Here is a 9464-nt window from a genome sequence, read left to right as displayed (position 1 = left end):
GAATGGCATATGAATAGTTTTAAGTGTTAACAATAAATCTAAGATAGTAATTTTTACAATTAAAATGATTCATATAGGTAGCGGTCTGGGGGTGGCACGGTGGTGTAGTGGTTAGCACTGTCGCCTCACAGCAAGAAGGTCCGGGTTCGAGCCCCATGGCCAGCGAGGACCTTTCTGTGCGGAGTTTGCATGTTCTCCCCATGTCCGTGTGGGTTTCCTCCGGGTGCTCCGGTTTCCCCCACAGTCCAAAGACATGCAGGTTAGGTTAACTGGTGACTCTAAATTGACCGTAGGTGTGAATGTGAGTGTGAATGGTTGTCTGTGTCTATGTGTCAGCCCTGTGATGACCTGGCGACTTGTCCAGGGTGTACCCCGCCTTTCGCCCGTAGTCAGCTGGGATAGGCTCCAGCTTGCCTGCGACCCTGTAGGACAGGATAAAGCGGCTACAGATAATGAGATGAGATGAGGTAGCAGTCTGAATGAATGAGCTTGATGTCTGTGACGTCACCGTGGTAAGGCTATCGGTCTCATCGCCTTTTTTGCTATACAGAAACAGAGCTAACTGCCACTTCGATCTTCCATTTTGAGCTAATTTATCGCCATGCCACATAGATGTGTTGCTGGTGGGTGCAGCAACGTGACAGAAGGTGGATTTATGTTGCATTCATGGCCCAAGAATGTTCAAACTGCAAAAATTTGGACGCGTCACTCCTCTGCTCTGCACATTTTACTGAAGACTCGTACGGTACGAGACCTCTGATCTGTTGAGGAGTGTTGGCTATAAGCCCGTATTGAAAGAGGGTGCAGTACCAGCAATTAAAGGAAAAGAAAACTAAAGAAAAGGAAAGTAAGTTCAGTTGCACCAGTTCTCCCGGAGTGTGAGCCGAGCAATAATGGCGGAGTACTCAGTATGGAGAAAATGGAGAATGAGTGGACCAGTCGTCGGATTTCTGCTCTGGATATGCTCGCTTCAGCAGCAATAGCTCACCTTTACGTGGAAGAAGCAAATGTACGAAGAACTGAAAGTCAGATTGTTTCAAAACAATCGGCCACAAGATCGGCCTTCAAGAAGCGATGGGTAAGATGCGACTCTCGTTTGGTTACATCACAACACCACCACTTATTGTTTACTTGCATTTAGATTAATACATGTACCTTGTATTGTGTGTTTAAGTTAGCGGTGTAAGATTATTTAATTTGCTTCAGAATGTGATTGTCTCAGTTCATCTGATTATTTAATTAGCCTTTTACATTTTGTCAGTGAAAATGCATGCATGTACATGTATGTTGCATAAGTTATAATGCCTATCCTGTTTTAATGAGAGTCCCATGAGACTGTCGGTTCAATTCCATCCAATTCTCTGGACAGCTTTGTTCTCTGGCTTTATTTCCTAAGGTGGAAGCCTCCGTGGCCGACGTGTTACTATCAGATTCACTTTCCGATGGTTCGAACTGATACAGTTCTACGTGTATAGCAGTAGCATGTACACACACACTCCAATTTCAGGACTATCACAGTCAGATGTACAACCCCGATTCCAAAAAAGTTGGGACAAAGTACAAATTGTAAATAAAAACAGAATGCAGTAATTTACAAATCTCAAAACTGATATTGTATTCACAATAGAACATAGATAACATATCAAATGTCGAAAGTGAGACATTTTGAAATTTCATGCCAAATATTGGCTCATTTGAAATTTCATGACAGCAACACATCTCAAAAAAGTTGGGACAGGGTCAATAAGAGGCTGGAAAAGTTAAAGGTACAAAAAAGGAACAGCTGGAGGACCAAATTGCAACTCATTAGGTCAATTGGCAATAGGTCATTAACATGACTGGGTATAAAAAGAGCATCTTGGAGTGGCAGCGGCTCTCAGAAGTAAAGATGGGAAGAGGATCACCAATCCCCCTAATTCTGCGCCGACAAATAGTGGAGCGATATCAGAAAGGAGTTCGACAGTGTAGAATTGCAGAGAGTTTGAACATATCATCATCTACAGTGCATGATATCATCAAAAGATTCAGAGAATCTGGAAGAATCTCTGTGCGTAAGGGTCAAGGCCGGAAAACCATACTGGGTGCCTGTGACCTTCCGGCCCTTAGACGGCACTGCATCACATACAGGCATGCTTCTGTATTGGAAATCACAAAATGGGCTCAGGAATATTTCCAGAGAACATTATCTGTGAACACAATTCACCGTGCCATCCACCGTTGCCAGCTAAAACTCTATAGTTCAAAGAAGAAGCCGTATCTAAACATGAACTAGAAGTGCAGACGTCTTCTCTGGGCCAAGGCTCATTTAAAATGGACTGTGGCGAAGTGGAAAACTGTTCTGTGGTCAGACGAATCAAAATTTGAAGTTCTTTATGGAAATCAGGGACGCCGTGTCATTCGGACTAAAGAGGAGAAGGACGATCCAAGTTGTTATCAGCGCTCAGTTCAGAAGCCTGCATCTCTGATGGTATGGGGTTGCATTAGTGCGTGTGGCATGGGCAGCTTACACATCTGGAAAGACACCATCAATGCTGAAAGGTATATCCAGGTTCTAGAGCAACATGTGCTCCCATCCAGATGACGTCTCTTTCAGGGAAGACCTTGCATTTTCCAACATGACAATGCCAAACCACATACTGCATCAATTACAGCATCATGGCTGCGTAGAAGAAGGGTCCGGGTACTGAACTGGCCAGCCTGCAGTCCAGATCTTTCACCCATAGAAAACATTTGGCGCATCATAAAACGGAAGATACGACAAAAAAGACCTAAGACAGTTGAGCAACTAGAATCCTACATTAGACAAGAATGGGTTAACATTCCTATCCCTAAACTTGAGCAGCTTGTCTCCTCAGTCCCCAGACGTTTACAGACTGTTGTAAAGAGAAAAGGGGATGTCTCACAGTGGTAAACATGGCCTTGTCCCAACTTTTTTGACATGTGTTGTTGTCATGAAATTTAAACTCACCTAATTTTTCTCTTTAAATGATACATTTTCTCAGTTTAAACATTTGATATGTCATCTATGTTCTATTCTGAATAAAATATGGAATTTTGAAACTTCCACATCATTGCATTCCATTTTTATTTACAATTTGTACTTTGTCCCAACTTTTTTGGAATTGGGGTTGTATTACTATCTGAAGAATCTCCAATAAATCCGAACGAAGAGGCCATTGCAACCACTCTTGCCTGCCGAGTCTGGCTTTGGTCTATAGCTGTGAAAGGCCTCGACCTTAAAGGATATGGGACATGGATTTTTTTCTGGGTATAATTATGTATAAAGGACATAAGAAATGCCATCTAAATCACTGCAGGGCGTCAAAAATGTGAAAATCATCACATTATTCAACTTTTTTATACATCAGCGTAAAACAATGATTTGTTAATTAGCCAAGCGGTCACGTGACCCGTGACGTCACAAAAACTTTTCAAGGAGCCAGCGCTTGGGAATCTAATGTAAACAGGTTACCGAAATGGACACCATCGACAGTGACATTCCCGATGTTTCACAGAAATGTGAAGTTAGACCCTATCAATTCGAACCGATAGCTGGAAATTCACATGAACATGGATCTCGTCTTTACTCTGACGGGTCAGATGATTCTGAGAGTGAGAGTTCATTCAATCCCCGTGAAACTGAAAGCGGTCGGCTCGATAACACTTCCTGGTAAGTTAAAAACAATTCTGCTCAAAGGCTAATGATCTGTTGAAAGAAGTATTATTTTTGTATCATACATTGAAAGTTCATCATAGATCTAGCTAAAGTCCGTTGCAAGCTAGGTTTTTTTTGCTGATATTTTTCGAGATTGATTGAGAGACAATGCTTCCAGAGTCCGAGATGAAAACATTCAAAATGGCGAAACGAGTCAGAATTATGATAATCAATAATTGATACACCCAAAATTATAATACTAATCCTTACCGCATGAGGCCCATGGTAAAACCACACTTCCAGGAGGGGCTGCCGTCTGCCTCCCAAGCCGGCCGAGAGCGCTCCTCGTCGGGCACGGCCAAGGGGGCGAATGCCCTGGTCCGTCCGCCCTGTCTAAAAAATAATGGTAGAACTCCGAGTGAAGGTATCAATGCGCTGTCGAAGCGCGCAGAAGGTGTTAGTACGCCTGTCATTATAGTGCGGACTTTCCATAGCATAGAAAATCGCCACGTTTCAATTTGTGTAACTGAACTTGTTTCATGTCACTGGTCATATAAACCTATGTAAACAGGAAAAACGCGGAAGAGTTTGGTCGCATCTAATTACAGCCCCAAAAAATACCATTGGCCATGCTGAGCCTAGCTACATTGCTAACAGGAGTAACAGCGCGTCTGACTGACTGGGAGGTCGCAATACACCATGATGTTCAATGTACGTTAAACACTCTAAATACGAAACAATTTTCTTGTCATCCAAGACACAAAAACTATTTTGTCGCATTCGTCATCATCACGATTCACACTTCTCCATATTCATCTACCCGCTTGTGCTGTACCCGAAAGTTTTTGTGACGTATGATCACGTGACAGCGGCTCTTCCGGTTGTAAAATATGCATATCGGAGCTCGAGCAGAAATGCCATATAATCATCACGAATATAACGATTTTGCTGAATTTAATAGATAATTTTGTATTTGTTGATGCAATTATTTCATATTTTTAATGGAAAGAAACTGATATAGCGTGCATTTATGTTTCATGTCCCATGTGCTTTAAAACCGGTTACCGCAGTGACGTCACTCACTCAGGGCTGGCTGGCTCAGCGGGGCGGCTCGAATGCCAACCTTGCAGTCGATTTTAACTCTCAAAAATATATATTTTTTTATTCCCAATTATGCAGCATACAAGAGTCAAGGATGGAGATACTATCCACTCAGAAATGTATTTAAAGGTCCTGCCTATCTCTAAGATAAATAAAAGCCTTACTCTTGTCACTTTCCATCCCTTGCTCATCCAGGATATCTTCCATTTGATTGGCCTGATGTCACTGTTCTTTCCATCCATTTTCTACATCTTCCAGTTCCTGACATGCTGAACATCAATCATTTCTCTTTCCCGATAGCTGAAGTGTAGCATTAAATCCAGTCAAGGTTCAGTCCTTAACCTTGAATAGGTTACATCTTTTTCCAAATACATTCTTTTTTTCTGAATGTTATGATAGTATCTAGCCTTAGGTTCAGACTCTCCTTGGTTTTTGCCATCTTTGCATCAAATCAGATCTGATTTTCGATCTGGCTTCTCCTTTCCTTGTTGAAACACTCGCCTTTTTCAGATCCGTCTGTGAAGATCTTGAGATGGAGTATATAAATATTCTATTGTAGTCCGCAAAACTTTCTTTATCAGGATATTCTTTCTTTTCTTTCCTTTCAGTAAATCTGAAATGCCCAGGGAGACATCCCTCTCCTCTATCTTTCTTCTGATCTGGTCTTGACTGTCAAGTTATCGGATCCAATCTGTGTGCCCAGTTCTCATTTTCAGTCTGATTCACATTGGTTGCTATAGTCTTTAGTCTGATATTGCACCCAAAAGTAGAAGTACTAGCAGTTGACATAAACAAACCAAAATGGAGGGTAATGAAATGAGCTTGTTTATTTACCACATGGCAGTGTTGAGCCGCGGGACAACTTTTATAAAAATAACAAGACGGCATCAGAGACGGAGGAGGCTTGCCTGCTCGGCTTTGTTTCAAGCATGTTTACAAGCTAGCATGTTTCCTCTACGTGTGATGTAAACGTGAACTTTGTCAAATCCAATCAGATCTAAAGCATTCAAACATGGTTCGAAACGGGTTTGGAAAAACCAGATCTTTTGAGGTTTTTGGCTGTTCAGACTTGCCACATATGATCGGATTCTAATCGGATATGCTCTCTCTCTCTCTCTCTCTCTGAAGAATCCTCCATCAGTGATCCTTGACGGTACGCTTCTGTACTAGCTCTGTTAGGGTTTTGCTGGGATTCGAACCTGGTTCGTTGGTGTGATAATCCAGCAAAACCCCACTAGGCCACCAGGGGGATGACTCAAGTGCAGAGGCGTGAGGCGGAAGTAGAAAAGTATCAAAAAGTTTATTTACAATATTTACAGTCCAAACAAAAATATAATCCAAAAAAACGCTCAGAAGATGAAGGGAAAAATAAAATATCCAAAAGGTCAAAGTTAAATACAAAAGCAAAAAACTCGAAAAGAAAAGGCAAAATACCAACGCTCAGAAGATCAAAAAACAGTAAACACAAAGTCCAAAAAGAAAAGCAAAGTGCAAAACCAAAGAGACAACGGCAAGGAACACAGAACAGAGGTAACTGGAGCTAAACATAGCACAAAGACTCCATGACAAGAGGACTGAACTCAGGGGTATAAATACACAAACTAAAATAGGCCACAGGTGACACTAATGAGGACTAGGCGGGGCACAAGACATGGAAAACAACAAACATAAAACACAGAAACAGTGGCGGCCTCTAGAGGCCAAAACAAACATGACAAGAAAATGAAATAACAGCGGCCTCTAGAGGCCAAAACAGTCCCAGTCCTAACAAGCTCGACAAACTCATTCCTTGATTGTGTAAGTCTTTTAGCTTGCTCAATTGATATTCCAAGCAGTTTTGATATTTTGATCCATGGATCTTCGTAATGGCTCCTGGTTGGTTTGACAAGTCTCATTTTCTTTGTAATAGATGTATTCTCAACTCCACATACATGAGCAGTATGTTTAAAGTATTGTGCCTCAATGAAGCTGCTCACAGTTTGAGGACCAAGAAGCTTCCTGATTTGCTAATTGTTGTATGCATAGCTAGAATCTGCATCAGTACTTTCGTTTTCCTCTAGTATATTACTTCACCTGCGAGTTGGCCAAGTGGTTAGTGTGTCCACCTCTCGACTGGGAGATCATGAGTTCTACTCGTGGTCAGGTTATACCAAAGACCGTTATAAAAATGGTACCTACTAGTGTCTGGCAAGGCACGCTGCAATACAAATGCGAGTGGGGAAGTCAAACTCTCGTGGTTACCAGAGGACTAGCCCCTAGTTGTATAGGTGAGAGGCTGAGGACTATCAAAACAGAGATCGGCGCCGCACCCATATGCTGTACTCGAGTTGAGGGGGGATGCCATCCCCCCTGGAATAAAAAATGGTCAAAATCATCCCCCCTCCCTTCCCTTGAGCAATTTTATCAATAAATGTGGACATTACTTCTATTTAACATTGGAATTAGAAATGCCATTCCACGTAGCTTTGCTGAAACTGAGCATACAATAAGCTACTGCGAGAGAGGGCACGTGCAAGCGAAGCGTTTGAGGAGGTGACATTCAGTTGGGGTTCCGTTATTTTTTTATTTCATTCGGTGTCAGTGACAGCAGCGGATTGCAGCATCATGGCCAAGCGGAGTGGACAGCAAGACCTAAGCAAATTCGGATTTAAGATGGCAAGAAAAAAACATTTCAGGAGGCAAGTCAAGCGTTACGAATATCAGTCACACTTTCTGTGAGCCCACGATCATGCTGTAAAGTTACCGATATGTAGCCTAATTTGTGGGCGGCGGATAACAACACAGCTATCATAATGAATGTTAGTTTGGAGTCTAGCCAGCTATCGATAGCTTACTCAGGTTCATGTTAGCTTTGATTTCTTGTATAAGGCCATTAATCAGCCTGGACGTTCGTTTGTTATTCTTCAGGCAACAAAAAGTGTTATTCAAGACAGGAAGGCTAAAATAAACGACACTAGCAGTTTTGAAGGCTTCATTGCCTCATTAGAGAGCCGGTCACAACATGTAAGGCTGATTTACAATTTACTGTTGCTTGTTTTAGCTTATTGGTTCCCTACCTACCTCTGTATTTAACTCAATGTTCCCAATGTTCAGCTTTGAATAAAAATTCTATTGACTTGATATGAAAAGATTCAGTTGTTCGTTTACAACCCCGATTCCAAAAAAGTTGGAACAAAGTACAAATTGTAAATAAAAATGGAATGCAATGATGTGGAAGTTTCAAAATTCCATATTTTATTCAGAATAGAACATAGATGACCTATCAAATGTTTAAACTGAGAAAATGTATCATTTAAAGAGAAAAATTAGGCGATTTTAAATTTCATGACAACACCACATCTCAAAAAAGTTGGGACAAGGCCATGTTTACCACTGTGAGACATCCCCTTTTCTCTTTACAACAGTCTGTAAACGTCTGGGGACTGAGGAGACAAGTTGCTCAAGTTTAGGGATAGGAATGTTAACCCATTCTTGTCTAATGTAGGATTCTAGTTGCTCAACTGTCTTGGGTCTTTTTTGTCGTATCTTCCGTTTTATGATGCGCCAAATGTTTTCTATGGGTGGAAGATCTGGACTGCAGGCTGGCCAGTTCAGTACCCGGACCCTTCTTCTACGCAGCCATGATGCTGCAATTGATGCAGTATGTGGTTTGTCATTGTCATGTTGGAAAATGCAAGGTCTTCCCTGAAAGAGACGTCGTCTGGATGGGAGCATATTTTGCTCTAGAACCTGGATATACCTTTCAGCATTGATGGTGTCTTTCCAGATGTGTAAGCTGCCCATGCCACACGCACTAATGCAACCCCATACCATCAGAGATGCAGGCTTCTGAACTGAGCGCCGATAACAACTTGGGTCGTCCTTCTCCTCTTTAGTCCGAATGACACGGCGTCCCTGATTTCCATAAAGAACTTCAAATTTTGATTCGTCTGACCACAGAACAGTTTTCCACTTTGCCACAGTCCATTTTAAATGAGCCTTGGCCCAGAGAAGACGTCTGCGCTTCTGGATCATGTTTAGATACGGCTTCTTCTTTGAACTATAGAGTTTTAGCTGGCAACGGTGGATGGCACGGTGAATTGTGTTCACAGATAATGTTCTCTGGAAATATTCCTGAGCCCATTTTGTGATTTCCAATACAGAAGCATGCCTGTATGTGATGCAGTGCCGTCTAAGGGCCCGAAGATCACGGGCACCCAGTATGGTTTTCCGGCCTTGACCCTTACGCACAGAGATTCTTCCAGATTCTCTGAATCTTTTGATGATATTATGCACTGTAGATGATATGTTCAAACTCTTTGCAATTTTACACTGTCGAACTCCTTTCTGATATTGCTCCACTATTTGTCGGTGCAGAATTAGGGGGATTGGTGATCCTCTTCCCAGCTTTACTTCTGAGAGCCGCTGCCACTCCAAGATGCTCTTTTTATACCCAGTCATGTTAATGACCTATTGCCAGTTGACCTAATGAGTTGCAATTTGGTCCTCCAGCTGTTCCTTTTTTGTACCTTTAACTTTTCCAGCCTCTTATTGCCCCTGTCCCAACTTTTTTTGAGATGTGTTGCTGTCATGAAATTTCAAATGAGCCAATATTTGGCATGAAATTTCAAAATGTCTCACTTTCGACATTTGATATGTTGTCTATGTTCTATTGTGAATACAATATCAGTTTTTGAGATTTGTAAATTATTGCATTCCGTTTTTATTT

This window comes from Neoarius graeffei, chromosome 1 (assembly GCF_027579695.1).
Source record: "Neoarius graeffei isolate fNeoGra1 chromosome 1, fNeoGra1.pri, whole genome shotgun sequence".
Classification (NCBI taxonomy): domain Eukaryota; kingdom Metazoa; phylum Chordata; class Actinopteri; order Siluriformes; family Ariidae; genus Neoarius; species Neoarius graeffei.
This window is presented reverse-complemented; position numbering follows the sequence as displayed.